This window comes from Hemitrygon akajei, chromosome 11 (assembly GCF_048418815.1).
Source record: "Hemitrygon akajei chromosome 11, sHemAka1.3, whole genome shotgun sequence".
NCBI lineage: Eukaryota > Metazoa > Chordata > Chondrichthyes > Myliobatiformes > Dasyatidae > Hemitrygon > Hemitrygon akajei.
This window is the reverse complement of record NC_133134.1, coordinates 115,770,810-115,786,901: the sequence shown is the minus strand read 5'-3', so window position 1 is coordinate 115,786,901 and position 16,092 is coordinate 115,770,810. Positions and strand designations below refer to the sequence as shown.

At 45.1% G+C, this 16,092-nt stretch overlaps 1 long non-coding RNA gene across 1 annotated transcript; it reads right to left on the bottom strand.

Moving 5' to 3' along the window:
- Positions 1–1,197: 1,197 nt before the first annotated feature.
- On the bottom strand, positions 1,198–15,567 carry LOC140735173 (uncharacterized). The gene is made up of 3 exons (XR_012100709.1): positions 15,442–15,567; positions 7,879–7,973; positions 1,198–1,658 (listed from the first exon to the last, which is right to left on the bottom strand). It is a non-coding gene; the product is annotated as an uncharacterized lncRNA (long non-coding RNA).
- Positions 15,568–16,092: the final 525 nt, after the last annotated feature.

Sequence of the window (16,092 nt, the reverse complement as noted above, 5' to 3'; positions counted from 1 at the left end):
TTTCAGGCTTTTGCAACTTCTGCCCGATGGGAAGGAGAAGGACAGAATGTCCAGTGTTAGGTGGGGGTTCTTTGATTAAATTGGTGAGGGTTGAAGTGCCTTGCCAAAGTTTTTCAGTTTCCTGAGAAAGTATAGGCAATGGTGAGTCTACCTGAATGGACCAGGACAGACTATTGGTGATGTTCACTCCTGGGATCTTGAAGCTTCCAACTCTCTCAATTCCACCACCATTGATTTAAAGAGGAGCACGGACAGGCACTGCCCCTTTCTAAAATCAATGACAAGCTCTTTCGTTTTCCCTGATAACTTTACAGAGTTTATATCTCCATTTGTTGCAGTACTGGACTTGAGTAGTAAGCAGATCTCTCAGTTCAACCAAGGTTTCCAGTTTGGAAACACCTGACTGACCTCTTTGGTACGTATTGCTGATAAAGTCCATGGTGGTGGTGATATACTCATCTAGGTTGGCACTGAGTATTTGAACATGGACTAGTCTACCACTGAAAGCAGTTTTATAGAGTCAGAGAGCACTGTGGCACATAAACAGAACCACTGGCTGTCTAGTCTGCTGAACTATTAGTCTACCTAGTCCCATCAACCTGTACCTGGACCGTAGCCCTCCATAACCCTCCCATCTTTGTAACCTAACTTTCTCTTAAATGTTAAAATCAAACCTGTGTGCACCACTTCCAGTGGCAGCTCATTCCACACTCTCACCACCCTCAGCGTGAAGAGGCTCCCCTTCATGTTCTCTTTAAACATTTCATCTTTCACCCTTAACTCATGACCTCCAGTTCTAGTCTCATTCAACCTCTGCTGAAAAAGCCTACTTGCACCGTATCTATACCCCTCAATTTTGCATGCCCCTATTAAATCTCTCCTTCTCCTATGCTCCGGGGAATATCAACCTTTCCCTATAACTCAGATCCTCAAGTCCCTGCAACATTTTTGTAAATTTTCTCTGTACTCTTTTAAGTTTATTGATATCTTTCTTGTAGGTAGGCAATTAGAACTGCACACAATACAACACATTTGGCCTCACCAATGTTTTATAGTTGCATAGAAGCTCATCTATTTCTTTAGACTAGCACAGTAAGAATTCTGTACCGTATCCTCATGGTTCAACTTGTTTGTACACAGGAAGAAGGAAGGCTTGATTTACCAAAGTATGGCCCAGTGAGCAGTTCAGCAGGTGTCTTTGATTGTTGTGTAGCAATGGATATATGGGCATAGTAGTTGTATTTTGGTAACACACCTTTGAAGTTGGCTTGATTGAAATGGGTCTCTGGATGTCCTGTTTCAAGGATGTTGGTCATGGATTCATTGAGTGCAGGCTTCACGTCTCAGGTTTGAATACAGACTGCCATCAAGATAGCTGAAGTGAACGCTTGTGGCAGGTAGAACTGGTGGTATTTCACCGATAGATATTCTAATTCAGCTGAGCAGGGACTCAGCAGGTTCATCATGTCCCAGCACCACAAGGAGTTGATTAGGAAGCAGGCCATTTTACCTCTTGCTTGGCCTAAGGACACTGTACAGTCCATCAGGAGAATGGAGAAGCCCTCAGGTTGTATGGTGCAGTCAGGTGAAGCAGATATAAACCACGTTTCAGTGAGGCAGAGCACACTGGATGGGTATCCAGCTTGTAGTATGTAGGCCTTTGGGAAAGAAAAATTAAAGTATAAATTTAAAAAATAATGGAAACAATAAATGTTCTCTTCCTGAGTATCATCCATATCCCTCATTCCCTTAATATTCATGTGTCTATCTAAAAGCCTTCTTAAAACACCACCAAACTGCCTGCTTCCAATACTACCGTTGGTAACTCATTCCAGGCACTTACCACTGTGCATAAAAAAACCTGTCCCTCATGTCACCTTTACACTTCCCCTCTCTCTTTAAAGGCATGTCCTCTGGAGTTTGACATTTCTACCCTGGGGAATAGATTTTGACTATCTACTCTTTATTTGAGAGACTACTAAACAGGTATATGGAGGAATTTAAGGTGCAGGGTTATATGGGAGGCAGAGTTTAAGGGTCGGCACAACATTGTGGGCCGAATGGCCTGTACTGTGCTGTATTGTTCTTTGTACTCTTTACCATTCACAATTTAAAGATCCTCTATCATGTCTCATCTCAGTCTCCTATGCTCTAGGTAAAACAACCCAAGTTTGTCCAACCTTTCTTTATAGCTCATACTGCACTGTCTAATCTAGGCAGCATCCTCTGCACCCTTTCCACAGTTTCTACATCCTCCTATAATGGAGTGACCAGAACTGCACATAATACTCTAAAGTTTTATACAGCTCCAGCTTAACTTCCTTACTGTTAAACTCAATCTCTCTACCAATGAAGGCAAGTATGCCATAACCTCCTTTGTCATCTGATTCACTTGTGTAACCACTTTCAATGAACTTCAATGACTTGGACCCCAGGATCCCTCTGGACTTCAATGTTACTAAGGGGCCTACCATTAACTGCATACTTTCTCCTTTCATTTGACCTCCCAAAGTGCAGTACCTCACATTTGCCCAGATTAAAGTCCATCTGCCACTTCTTTGCCCATTATCAGTAATTTGTCTATATACTCTTTGATAGTATTTTACATTGTCCACAACCCCACCAGTCTTGGTGTCATCTGCATATTTGCTTATTCACCCATCTATATTGTCATGCAATATCAATGATCAAAATCACCAACAAAAGTTCCTGTATAGATCCTTAAGTAACATCTCTGGTCACGACCTCCAGACAGAATAACAGCTTTCCACTCCTACTCTATATTTCCTATGGGCAAACCAGTTCTGAATTCAAACTTGCAATCACACTGAGTCCAATTTATCTTCTGAATCAATCCACCATGAGGAACCGTATCAAAAGTCTTATTGAAATCCACAGATAATATCAACTACCTTACCCTCATCAAGCACCTTTGTCACCTCCTCAAAAGACTGAGTCAGGTTTGTAAGGTGTCACTTGCCCTACACAAAGCCATGCTGTCCCTGAGCAGATCATGCCTTTCCAAATGCACTTAAATCATATCCCTAATAATCCTCTACTGACATGAGGCTCAGCTAATTTTATCTTTCTTCATAACTATCTTAAAATGTAACAAGTTGTGGTCACTACCCCAAAATACTCATCCACTATCAGATCTGTAAACTGGCCTGGCTCACTTCCCAAAACTAGGTCCAGTATGTTCTCTTCTCTAGTTGGATCCTTCAGATATTGTTTTAAGAACTCCTCTTGGATGCACTGAAGAAACTGCACCCTCTCTAAGCTTCCTGTGTTAAGTAAGTTACAATCAATTCTGAGAAGTTAAAGTCCTCCACTATGACAACCAGTTGTTCCTACACCTTTCCATAATCTGTCAACATTCCTGTTCCTCAGCCTCGGTGGCTTTTGGGGAAAGTAGATGACGACAGTATAACACACACAAAATACTGGTGGAACACAGCAGGCCAGGCAGCATCTATATGGAGAAGCACTGTCGACATTTCGGGCCAAGACCCTTTGTCAGGACTAACTGAAAGGAAAGATAGTAAGAGATTTGAAAGTGGTGGGGGGAGGGGGATATGCAAAATAATAGGAGAAGACCGGAGGGGGTGGGATGAAGCTAAGAGCTGGAAAGGTGATTGGTGAAAGTGATACTGAGCTGGAGAAGGGAAAGGATCCTGGGACGGGAGGCCTCGGGAGAAGGGGGGGGGGGAGGGGAAGCACCAGAGGGAGATGGAGAACAGGCAAACAACTAAATATGTCAGGGATGGGGTAATAAGGGGAGGAGGGGCATTAACAGAAGTTAGAGAAGTCAATGTTCATGCCATCAGGTTGGAGGCTACCCAGCCGGTATATAAGGTGTTGTTCCTCCAACCTGAGTTTGGATTCATTTTGACAGTGGAGGAGGCCATGGATAGACATATCAGAATGGGAATGGGACGTGGAATTAAAATGTGTGGCCACTGGGAGATCCTGCTTTCTCTGGCGGACTGAGCGCAGGTGTTCAGCGAAACGGTCTCCCAGTTTGCGTCGGGTCTCACCAATATATAAAAGGCCACACCGGGAGCACCGGCCACAGTATACCACACCAGCCGACTCACAGATGAAGTGTTGCCTCACCTGGAAGGACTGTCTAGGGCCCTGAATGGTGGTGAGGGAGGAAGCATAAGGGCAGGTGTAGCACTTGTTCCGCTTACAAGGATAAGTGCCAGGAGGGAGATCGGTGGGAAGGGATGTGGGGGATGAGTGGACAAGGGAGTCGCGTAGGGAGCAATCCCTGCGGAAAGCAGAAGGGGGGGGGAGGGAAAGACGTGCTTGGTAGTGGGATCCCGTTGGAGGTGGCGGAAGTTACGGAGAATTATATGTTGGACCTGGAGGCTGGTAGGGTGGTAAGTGAGGACAAGGGGAACCCTATCCCGAGTGGGGTGGCGGACGGATGGGGTGAGGGTAGATGTGCGGGAAATGGGAGAGATGCGTTTGAGAGCAGAGTTGATGGTGGAAGAAGGGAAGCCCCTTTGTTTAAAAAAGGAAGACATCTCTTTCGTCCTGGAATGAAAAGCCTCATCCTGAGAGCAGATGCGGCGGAGACAGAGGAATTGTGAGAAGGGGATAGCATTTTTGCAAGAGACAGGGTGGGAAGAGGAATAGTCCAGGTAGCTGTGAGAGTCTGTAGGCTTAAAGTAGATATCAGTAGATAAGCTGTCTCCAGAGATGGAGACAGAAAGATCAAGGAAGGGGAGGGAGGTGTCGGAAATGGACCAGGTAAATTTGAGGGCAGGGTGAAAGTTGGAGGCAAAGTTAATGAAGTCAACGAGCTCAGCATGCGTGCAGGAGGCAGCACCAATGCAGTTGTCGATGTAGTGAAGGAAAAGAGGGGGATGCATAACTGGGACCCATACGAGTGCCCATGGCTACACCCTTGGTTTGGAGGAAGTGGGAGGAGCCAAAGGAGAAATTATTGAGAGTAAGAACTAATTCTGCTAGGCAGAGGAGAGTGGTGGTAGAGGGGAATTGGTTAGGTCTGGAATCCAAAAAGAAGCGAAGAGCTTCGAGACCATCTCGGTGGGGGATGGAGGTATATAGGGACTGGACGTCCATGGTGAAAATAAGGCGGTGGGGGCCAGGGAACTTAAAATCATTGAAAAAATTCAAAGCATGAGAAGTGTCACGAACATAGGTGGGAAGAGATTGAACAAGGGGGATAAGACAGTGTCAAGGTATGCAGAAATTAGTTCAATGGGGCAGGAGTAAGCTGAGACAATAGGTCTACTACCTGGACAGGCAGGCTTGTGAATCTTGGGTAGGAGGTAGAAACGGGAAGTGCGGGGTGTGGAAACTATGAGGTTGGTGGCAGTGGATGGGAGATCCCCAGAGTTGATAAGGTTGGTGATGGTATAGGAGACAATGGCCTGGTGATCCTTAGTGGGGTCATGATCAAGGGGTAAATAAGAGGAGGTACCAGAGAGCTGTCGCTGTGCCTCGGCCAGGTAGAGGTCAGTACGCCAGACAACAACAGCTCCCCCCTTATCAGCAGGTTTTATAGTGAGGTTGGGATTGGTGCGGAGGGAGCGAAGAGCAGAGCGTTCAGAAGGAGTTAGGTTGGAACTGGAACGGTGTAGTGAAGTTGAGACGGTTGATGTCCCATTGGCAACTAGCAATAAAGAGATCCAGAGAAAAGCAGAAAAGAGAAAGCAGGATCTCCCAGTGGCCACACATTTTAATTTCACGTCCCATTCCGGTACGTCTATCCATGGCCTCCTCTACTGTCAAAATGAATCCAAACTCAGGTTGGAGGAACACCTTATATACCGGCTGGGTAGCGTCCAACCTGGTGGAATGAACACTGACTTCTCTAACTTCTGTTAATGCCCCTCCTCCCCTTCTTACCCCATCCCTGACATACTTAGTTGTTTGCCTGTTTTCCATCTCCCTCTGGTGCTTTCCCCCCTCCCTCTTTCTCCCGAGGCCTCCCGTCCCATGATCCTTTCCCTTCTCCAGCTCGGTATCACTTTCACCAATCACCTTTCCAGCTCTTAGCTTCATCCCACCCCCTCCGGTCTTCTCCTATTATTTTGCATATCCCCCTCCCCCCACCACTTTCAAATCTCTTACTATCTTTCCTTTCAGTTAGTCCTGACGAAGGGTCCCGGCCCGAAACGTCGACAGTGCTTCTCCTTATAGATGCTGCCTGGCCTGCTGTGTTCCACCAGCATTTTGTGTGTGTTGTTGTTTGAATTTCCAGCATCTGCAGATTTCCTCGTGTTTGCTCTTAAGACTACAGTATAATCCTATCAATGTAACTGAACCCTTATTTTTTGAACTTCACCCAAACCGTCTCTGCAGATGAGCCCTCCAGTATATCCTGAGTACTGCTGCGACATTCTCTCCTATCAGTAGTGCAACCCCTTCCACCTTTTCTTTTTACCCTTCTCTCTCACATCTAAAATAACGAAACCCAGGAACATGGAACTGCCAGCCATGCTCCTCACATAACTAGGTCTCTGTAATGGCAACATCACAACTCCATGTGCTGTTCTAGGCTCTAAGTTCACCTTCCTTACCCATTATACTCCTTGCATTGAAAAACTCATTTCAACCCATCAGTCCACTATGTTTATTAGCCTGGCCCTTACTGTTTTCCTTTTCAGTCTTTCTTGTCCTCAACTTTACTACCTGTTGTCCTCTGAACAGGAGAAAATATGTAGATGCTTCCTTCAAATAAAAGGTGTAGCCATAAGCACTCGCTTGGGTCCCAGCAATGTCTGCCTGCTGGTCGGCTATGTGGCACAGTCTATGTTCCAATCCCACACTGGTGATTGTCCCACACTTTTCCTGTGCTACAGTGACAACTGCATTAGTGCTGCTTCCTGCACCCATGCTGAACACGTCAACTTCATTCACATTGCCTCCAATTTCCACCCTGCCCTCAAATTTACCTGGTCCATTTCTGACATCTCCCTCCCTTTTCTCCATCTCTCTGTCTCTATCTCTGGAGACAGCTTATCTACTGATGTCTATTACAAATCTATGGACTCTGACAGCTACCTGGATTACAACTCCTCTCACCCTGTTACTTGTAAAAATGCCCTTTCATTTGAGTAGTCTCCAACCTGATGGCATGAACATTGATTTCTTGAACTTCCGGTAATGCCCCCAACCTTTCACCTTTCCCATCCCTTTTTCTCTCTCTCTCACTTTATCTTCCTGCCTGCTCATCACCTCCCACTGGAGTTCTTTTCTTTTTCCAGTGCTGCCAAAGGGTCTTAGCCCGAAACGTTGACTGCACTCTTTTCCATGAAGGCTGGCCTGCTGAAATCCCCCAGCATTTTGTGTCTGTTGTCCCCATCCTCCTGCCACTCTAGTTTAAATCCTGCAAAACAGCAGTAGCAAACCTCCCAGTGAGGATATTGGTTCCCCTCCAGTTCCGATACAAACAATGCATACAGTCTTGTTTGTACAGGTCCTACCTGCCCTGGCAGACAGCTTAATAATCCAATACTCTGAAGCCGTCCCTCCTGCGTCAGCTCCTCATCCACATGTTGAACTGCAGTATATATCCATTTTCACCTCTCTAGCGTGTGGCATGGGGTAGTAATCCTGAGATTGCAACTCTTGCCCACCTCATTAAAATTCTCATCTAGGATGTCCTCAGCATCCTGAGCGATATTGAGTACATCCAACTGTATCTCCAGCTCCTTGAGCCAGTCAGTCAAGAGTTGCAGTTAGGTGGAATTCCCACCAATATGGTCATCAGGCAGACTATAAAGTTCCCTGACTTCCCACATCAGCCAAGGAGCAGAATGCCAACCCTTGACTGGCATTGTCTACACTACATTAAAAATCACAGATTAACAGGTAAATAAAACCATACCTGCCCCTCACCTGTGCCTCCTCGCTGAAGCCTCTTGAGCCAAAGTCTGAGAAATCTTACTCCAACACTGGGCCACTGTCACATTGGCCTCTCCACGTGACCTTAGCTTTTTTTTTTAAAAAAAAAATTGGCTGAGTTACCATGCAAGAAACCAATCAGAAATGCAGTTCACACAAATGGCTCTTTTCATGGCTACTGCTTCCTCGTTTATAAATCTCCTTTATAATTTGAATCTGAGGTAGCAATTATTATCACACTTCCTTACAACACAGAAGGTTGTTTGGGCTTAGTTAACAATCCTGTGTCTCATTAGTTTTCCTTAATATCAGTATGTTCCCATCAATTTCAACTACCCCATACCGCCCCCATCCCCGCCCCATCACCAGGTTCTATTATCTGCATGCTAAAGCCCAAGTGACCTAACAGCACAATCACAGAGGAAACTGGAGCACCTGAGGGAAGCCCACATGATCACAGGGAGAATGGAATTTATTTGTATACTTTCTCTTCTTTTGCACATTGTTTGTTTGTCAATCTTTGTTTATGTATATTTTTCACAAGTTCTATTGCACTTCTTCCCTGTAAATGCCTGCAAGAAAATTAATTTCAGAGTAAAATATGGGAACATACTTACTGTATACGTATTTTGATAATATATCTACTTTGAATTTGATGAGTGAATCCTGAACAGGAATCAATGCCAATAAGAGAGTGAAGTGGGGGGGGGGGATTAATTAAATCAGTTAGATCTTCAAAATGGAACTGACAGGCTGGTTTAAATATGTTGGGATAGTATAGTAAAACACTTATGAATTGATTTGGGAAGTGGGAAAAAAGTTTGGGTACAATAGTAGCCTTATTATTGGGATTGAAGGAGTCCAGGACAAAGCTTTGCAAACACTTGACTTATTTTCTGTCTTGATGATTTGAACTGAGAATTAGATAGAATTTCACAACACAGCAACAGTTCATATGGACAGCAAATCTGCTGACCTTTTTGCTTCACAAGATCTTCCAAATAAATTTAACTTTTCTTATCACTATATTATTTACTCATTTACTAATCCAGCTTCCATTTACAAATATCTGTTTCAATTATCCTCACCCATTCTGATGTCACTTTCCACATAAAGTAAAGAATTACTGATGATATTCTTCTGGCCCTTAACTTCCTCTCTCAACCTGAATCCTTTGGGAATTTTTATTGTAACAAATTGAAATTTAACAGACCTTTCTTCACACAACTTACCCACACATGCATTCCACAATACTTGGCTTATTTCTCTCAGTAGCAGAATGTGCGTAAACTGTACTTATGGGGCAATTTTCTAAATAATTCCATATAAGTTACTCTTTCAGATCTTCACAAAATCTGTTCTAGAATGTCCTAGCATCTACTTCCAGTCTACGTGTATTCATATGTATAGATGGAGTGTATGGGGCGGCAGGGAAGGGTAGCACCTCTGGTGTGATGACTGTTGTACCTTCCGAGGGTCCTCACCTAGCACTCAGCTCTCACCTGTGGCTCCAAGATGTTTGCATACAACAGTGGCCACGTCCTGGGCACCAGCTACAACAGGTCAGCCAAACCAGCTGAGAGTAGCCTTTGGAGTTTTATTTGAACCCTCAGTGACTTTGGGCTTGGATTCCGCAGACTGCATGGTGGAAACCACCAGCTGGTTCATCAGGCAAGAAGGCATTTCCCAGCATGCATTGTGGGGTGCAAAGAGCATGGCAAGAGATGTAGATTGCCCTGGTCATCCACTGCATCCTGACCAATCTACAGTTGTCTGGACTCTTGACTTGCCACTGGATCCAGACAGACTAGGATGAGAGTGTGAGGTTGACGACCTGTGCAACTCTCCCTCACTTTAATCAAACTCATGTGCAAGTCACAACATCACAAACATACCCACCCAAGGATGTTAGCCGTCCTCATCGTTTGCGATAGATGCACATACACAGACACATACATGTAACTGAAGTCCCCTGGAATAATTTTGGTAAATCAGAAGAGATATAGAAGAATATTCTTTCCAAAGCCTTACTATTGTTCCTAAGGTGTGCTGCCCAGAATTAGACACAAGATTCTGCTTGTCGCCAGCTCAGTGTTTCAGACATATTCTTCATATTCTCATTGCTTTCATACTCCTTGCTTCTATAAAACAAGGGATGTTGTTTCTTTTTTTTTAAAAAAAACTTTCTGGACATGTCCTACCTCTTTCAATAAACTAAGTACAGTCGGCCCTCCTTATCCGCGGGGGATTGGTTCCAGGAACCCCACAGATACCAAAATTTGCGGATGCTCAAGTCCCTTATTTAACATGTATTAGTACGGTGGACATTAGGACCTGGCGGCGCAACTCTGAATCCGCAGTGTTTCTGTTCACGAAAATAATCACGATCGTGATTAAAAATAAGGTGGAAGTAATAAAGCGATTGGAAAGAGGTGAAATGCCATTGGTCATTGGAAAAGCATTAGGCCACAGTCGGTCAACAATCGGAACAATTTTAATGGAGAATGTGAAAAGCCCTGCCCCGATGAAAGCTACAATTATTACTAAGCAACGCAGTGGTTAAATTATTGAAATACCTATCTTTCTTAAGTGTTTTATATGCATAGAAAGGTAAAATATGTACTATATACTAAGAAAAACGTTTGACTAACTGACGCTAAATAATTCCGGATATACCTGTTCCGACTTCAAATCCGACTTAAAGACGGACTCTTCATAACCTGGGGACTGCCTGTACTTTTAAGTCATTAAAAGTAATACCTAATACAATGTAAATGCTATGTAAATAGTTGTTATACTGTATTGTTTATGCAATAATGATAAGAAAAAATAGTCTGTATATGCTCAAGCAACTTGTGCTGGAGAGAGAACTTCCGGGTTTTCCCAATCTGTGGTTGGTTGATTCCGCGGATAAGGAGGGCCAACTGTAAAGACTATTTTTAACTAATGTATCTTTTAGAACTGTGTCCTCTTTTGAGTTGTCTCTTCTCATTCTTAGTACCAAAATTGATCACTTAAAATTTCTCAGCCTTAAGTTTTAATCTGCCACATTCACCCATTCCACCAATCCGTCTGTATTGAAATTCCTCCAGCAGTTCACTTTTTGTTCCAGGTTCCAGCATCTGCAGTCTCTCATGTCTATACTTAGACAGCAACTTCAAAAGCAAGGATTTACAGACCATGGACCATAATGGAGGATCGGTGAGACTCCTCTGTGGGCACAGACACACTAGGCCAAATAGCTTTATATCACTTTAGGTCAGTAGTTGGTAAGTTGATGGAGATCCTGAGAGGCAGGATTTATGAACATTTGAAGAGCCATTTATATAATTAGGAATAGTCAGCATGGCTTTGTCAAAGGCAGGTCATGCCTGACAATAGACAATAGGTGCAGAAGTAGACCATTCGGCCCTTCAAGCCTGCACCGCCATTCTGAGATCATGGCTGATCATCTACTATCAATACCCGGTTCCTGCCTTGTCCCCATATCCCTTGATTCCCCTATCCATAAGATACCTATCTAGCTCCTACTTGAAAGCATCCAGAGAATTGGCCTCCACTGCCTTCCGAGGCAGTGCATTCCAGACCCACACAACTCTCTGGGAGAAGAAGTTTTTCCTTAACTCTGTCCTAAATGACCTACCCCTTATTCTCAAACCATGCCCTCTGGTACTGGACTGTCCCAGCATCTGGAACATATTTCCTGCCTCTATCTTGTCCAATCCCTTAATAATCTTATATGTTGCAATCAGATCCCCTCTTAATCTCAATTCCAGCGTGTACAAGCCCAGTCTCTCTAACCTCTCTGCGTAAGACAGTCCGGACATCCCAGGAATTAACCTCGTGAATCTACGCTGCACTTCCTCTATAGCCAGGATGTCCTTCCTTAACCCTGGAGACCAAAACTGTACACAATACTCCAGGTGTGGTCTCACCAGGGCCCTGTACAAATGCAGAGGGATTTCCTTGCTCTTGTACTCAATTCCCTTTGTAATAAAGGCCAACATTTCATTAGCCTTCTTCACTGCCTGCTGCACTTGCTCATTCACCTTCAGTGACTGATGAACAAGGACTCCTAGATCTCTTTGTATTTCTCCCTTACCTAACTCTACACTGTTCAGATAATAATCTGCCTTCCTGTTCTTACTCCCAAAGTGGATAACCTCACACTTATTCACATTAAACATCATCTGCCAAGTATCTGCCCACTCACTCAGCCTATCCAAGTCACCCTGAATTCTCCTAACATCCTCATCACATGTCACACTGCCACCCAGCTTAGTATCATCAGCAAACTTGCTGATGTTATTCTCAATGCCTTCATCTAAATCGTTGATGTAAATCGTAAACAGCTGTGGTCCCAATACTGAGCCCTGTGACACCCCACTAGTCTCCACCTGCCATTCCAAGAAACACCCATTCACCGTTACCCTTTGCTTTCTATCTGCCAACCAGTTTTCTATCCATGTCAATATCTTCCCCCCCAATGCCATGAGCTCTGATTTTACCCACTAATCTCCTATGTGGGACCTTATCAAATGCCTTCTGAAAATCGAGGTACACTACATCCACTGGATCTCTCTTGTCTAACTTCCTGGTTACATCCTCAAAAAACTCCAATAGATTAGTCAAGCATGATTTGCCCTTGGTAAATCCATGCTGGCTCGGCCCAATCCTATCACTGCTATCTAGATATGCCACTATTTCATCTTTAATAATGGACTCTAGCATCTTCCCCACTACTGATGTTAGGCTGATAGGACGATAGTTCTGTTTTCTTCCTCCCTCCTTTCTTAAAAAGTGGGATAACATTAGCCATTCTCCAATCCTCAGGAACTGATCCTGAATCTAAGGAACATTGGAAAATGATTACCAATGCATCCACAATTTCCAGGGCCACCTCCTTTAGTATCCTAGGATGCAGACCATCTGAACCTGGGGATTTGTCAGCCTTCAGTCCCATCAGTCTACTCATCACTGTTTCCTTCCTAATGTAAATCTGTTTCATTTCCTCTGTTACCCTATGCCCTTGGCCCATCCATACATCTGGGAGATTGCTTGTGTCTTCCCTAGTGAAGACAGATCTAAAGTACTTATTAAATTCTTCTGCCATTTCTCTGTTTCCCATAACAACTTCACCCAATTCATTCTTCAAGGGCCCAACATTGTTCTTAACTATCTTCTTTCTCTTCACATACCTAAAAAAGCCTTTGCTATCCTCCTTTATATTCCTGGCTAGCTTGCGTTCGTACCTCATTTTTTCTCCCCGTATTGCCTTTTTAGTTAAATTCTGTTGTTCCTTAAAAATTTCCCAATCATCTGTCCTCCCACTCACCTTAGCTCTGTCATATTTCCTTTTTTTTTTAATGCTATGCAATCTCTGACTTCCTTTGTCAACCACTGTGGCCCCTTTCCCCCCTTTGAATCCTTCCTTCTCCGGGGGATGAACTGATTTTGCACCTTGTGCATTATTCCCAAGAAAACCTGCCATTGCTGTTCCACTGTCTTTTCTGCTAGGATATCCGTCCAGTTAACTTTGGCCAGCTCCTCCCTCATGGCTCCATAGTTTCCCCTGTTCAACTGCAACACTGACACCTCCGATCTGCCCCTATCCTTCTCAAATTGCAGATAAAAACATCATATTATGATAAGCCTGACAAGCCTGACTGAATTTTTTGAGTATGTAACTAAACATATTGATAAAGGTAGAGCTGTACATATAGTGTATATGGATTTCAGCAAGGTATTTGATAACATGCAAGGCTTATTGAGAAAGTAAGGAGGCATGGGATCCAAGGGGACTTTGCTTTGTGGATCCAGAACTGGCTTGCCCACAGAAAGCAAAGATGGTTGTAGACAGGTCATATTCTGCATGGAGGTTGGTGACCAGTGGTGTACCTCAGGGATCTGTTCTGGGACCCCTACTCTTTGTGATTTTTATAAATGACCTGGATGAGGAAGTGGAGGGATGGATTAATAAATTTGCTGATGACACAAAGTTGGAGGTGTTGTGGATAGTGTGGAGTGCTGTTAGAGGTTACAGCGGGACATTGATAGGATGCAAAACTGGGCTGAGAAGTGGCAGATGGAGTTCAACCCAGATAAGTGTGAAGTGGTTCATTTTGGTAGGTCAAATACGATGGCAGAATATAGTATTAATGATAAGACACTTGACAGTGTGGAGGATCAGAGGAATCTTGAGGTCCGAGTCCATAGGACACTCAAAGCTGCTGAGCAGGTTGACTCCATGGTTGAGAAGGCATATGGTGCATTAGCATTCATTAACCGTGGGACTGAGTTCAAGAACTGAATGGTAATGTTAACGCTATATAGGATCCTGGTCAGAACCAACTTGGAGTACTGTGCCCAGTTCTGGTCACCTCACTACAGGAAGGATGTGAAAACTATAGAAAGAGTGCAGAGGAGATTTAAAAGGACATTGCCTGGATTGAGGAGTATGCCTTATTAGAACAGGTTGAGTGAACTCGACCTTTTCTCCTTGGCGCAACGGAGGATGAGAAGTGACCTGATAAAGGTGTATAAGATGATGAGAGGCATTGATCATCCAGGTCATTTATAAAAAGTCAGAGACTTTTTCCCAGGGCTGAAATGGCTAACATGAGGGGGCACACTTTTAAGGTGCTTGGAAGTAGGTACAGAGAATATGTCAGGGTTAAGTTTTTTTTTTAATGCAGAGAGTGGTGAGCATGTGGAATGGGCTGCAAGTGGTGGAACCGGATATGATAGGGTCTTCTAAGAGACTCCTGGATAAGTACATAGAGCTTAGAAAAATAGAGGGCTATGGGTAAGCCTAGGTAGTTTTAAGGTAAGGATATGTTCAGCATAGCACTGTGGGCTGAAGGGCCTGTATTGTGCTGTAAGTTTTCTATGTTTCATCTGAAAAAGGGTACCTTTGTTAGGACCTCCAGAGAAGTGAATGTGGATCTCTTCAAAACAATGAAGAATAGAAGACCCATACCAGACATCCATAGAATGAAAAAGAAACATGCTGAAGTACTGATAAACAAATAGAATATGCTGTCTTTTGATGCAAATGATAAAATAACTAAATGATAGTAGCAAATTATAATTAAATTATGACTGGAAGAGGAAGCAAACCTCAGCTCCCTGTAGCCCTGGTGAGTTTGATTTACTGGAGAGGAGGGGGCACTGCAGTAGCTGTACGCCGCTGCGATGAAAAGCCAGAGGGGGGAACCGGTACCTGTGGCCTTACCGAGTCTCACAGGGGTGGAGATCGGAGGCCGACGGGAGGGACAGCCACTGACAGGCCGCAGGGCCGTCACCTCACCTCATCGGACCGGACAGCTGCAGTTTGTGACGCGGCCTGGGCCGGGCAAGGCAATGGCCACCACCCAAACCCCTCGCCTCCAAAGTTTTCCCGCTGAAAACCCATCGCCAAGAATGGGGTCGAGCTCCCGGTTCCCAGCGCCGCCGCCGGACCCAGCTCACCCACCCACAACACAGGTAAGGGCGAAGGCTGGCCCCAGCAGCGGAGAGGGCAAGTCTGTCGGGGGTGGTTAAGAACAACAGTCCCACCTTACGCTCTCGCTCCCTCTTGTTGCTTCCAGGGTAACGCCAAGCCAGAGACAGCCGAAGACTGCTTCCACCAGGACATCAAACACCTGAAGCAGGTAGACCCGGGAGAGGCGTGCGCTCCCGCCCTGGCCTCGCCGCTCACCAATCGCCCGCCACGTGCCCGCGCCCAATCACCAATCGCCCGCCACGTGCCCGCGCCCAATCACCAATCGCCCGCCACGTGCCCGCGCTCAATCACCAATCGCCCGCCACGTGCCCGCGCCCAATCACCAATCGCCCGCCACGTGCCCGCGCCCAATCACCAATCGCCCGCCACGTGCCCGCGCTCAATCACCAATCGCCCAACAGCCCGTCCCTCCTCTGCCTGTGAAGCTCCGCTCCCCCTGAATTCGTCGCTCCTTCACCCTCAGCTGTTGTCGTCCTTGCTCTGCTTCGCTGGCCTGTTCTCCATTCTCATCTGCTTTCCTTCACCGGTTATGTGGCAGACACCTCCACTGGTTAGTATGCCCTCGATGAGTCGGGCCTCACCAGCGTGGAGCCTAGCCTGGGACGGGGTTGGCAAGTACATTTCACAAACCACGAATTGACTAACGGTGTTGGGTAAATGATTCTGCGACCACAATGTCAGACCATCGATAATGCTGTTTAAAA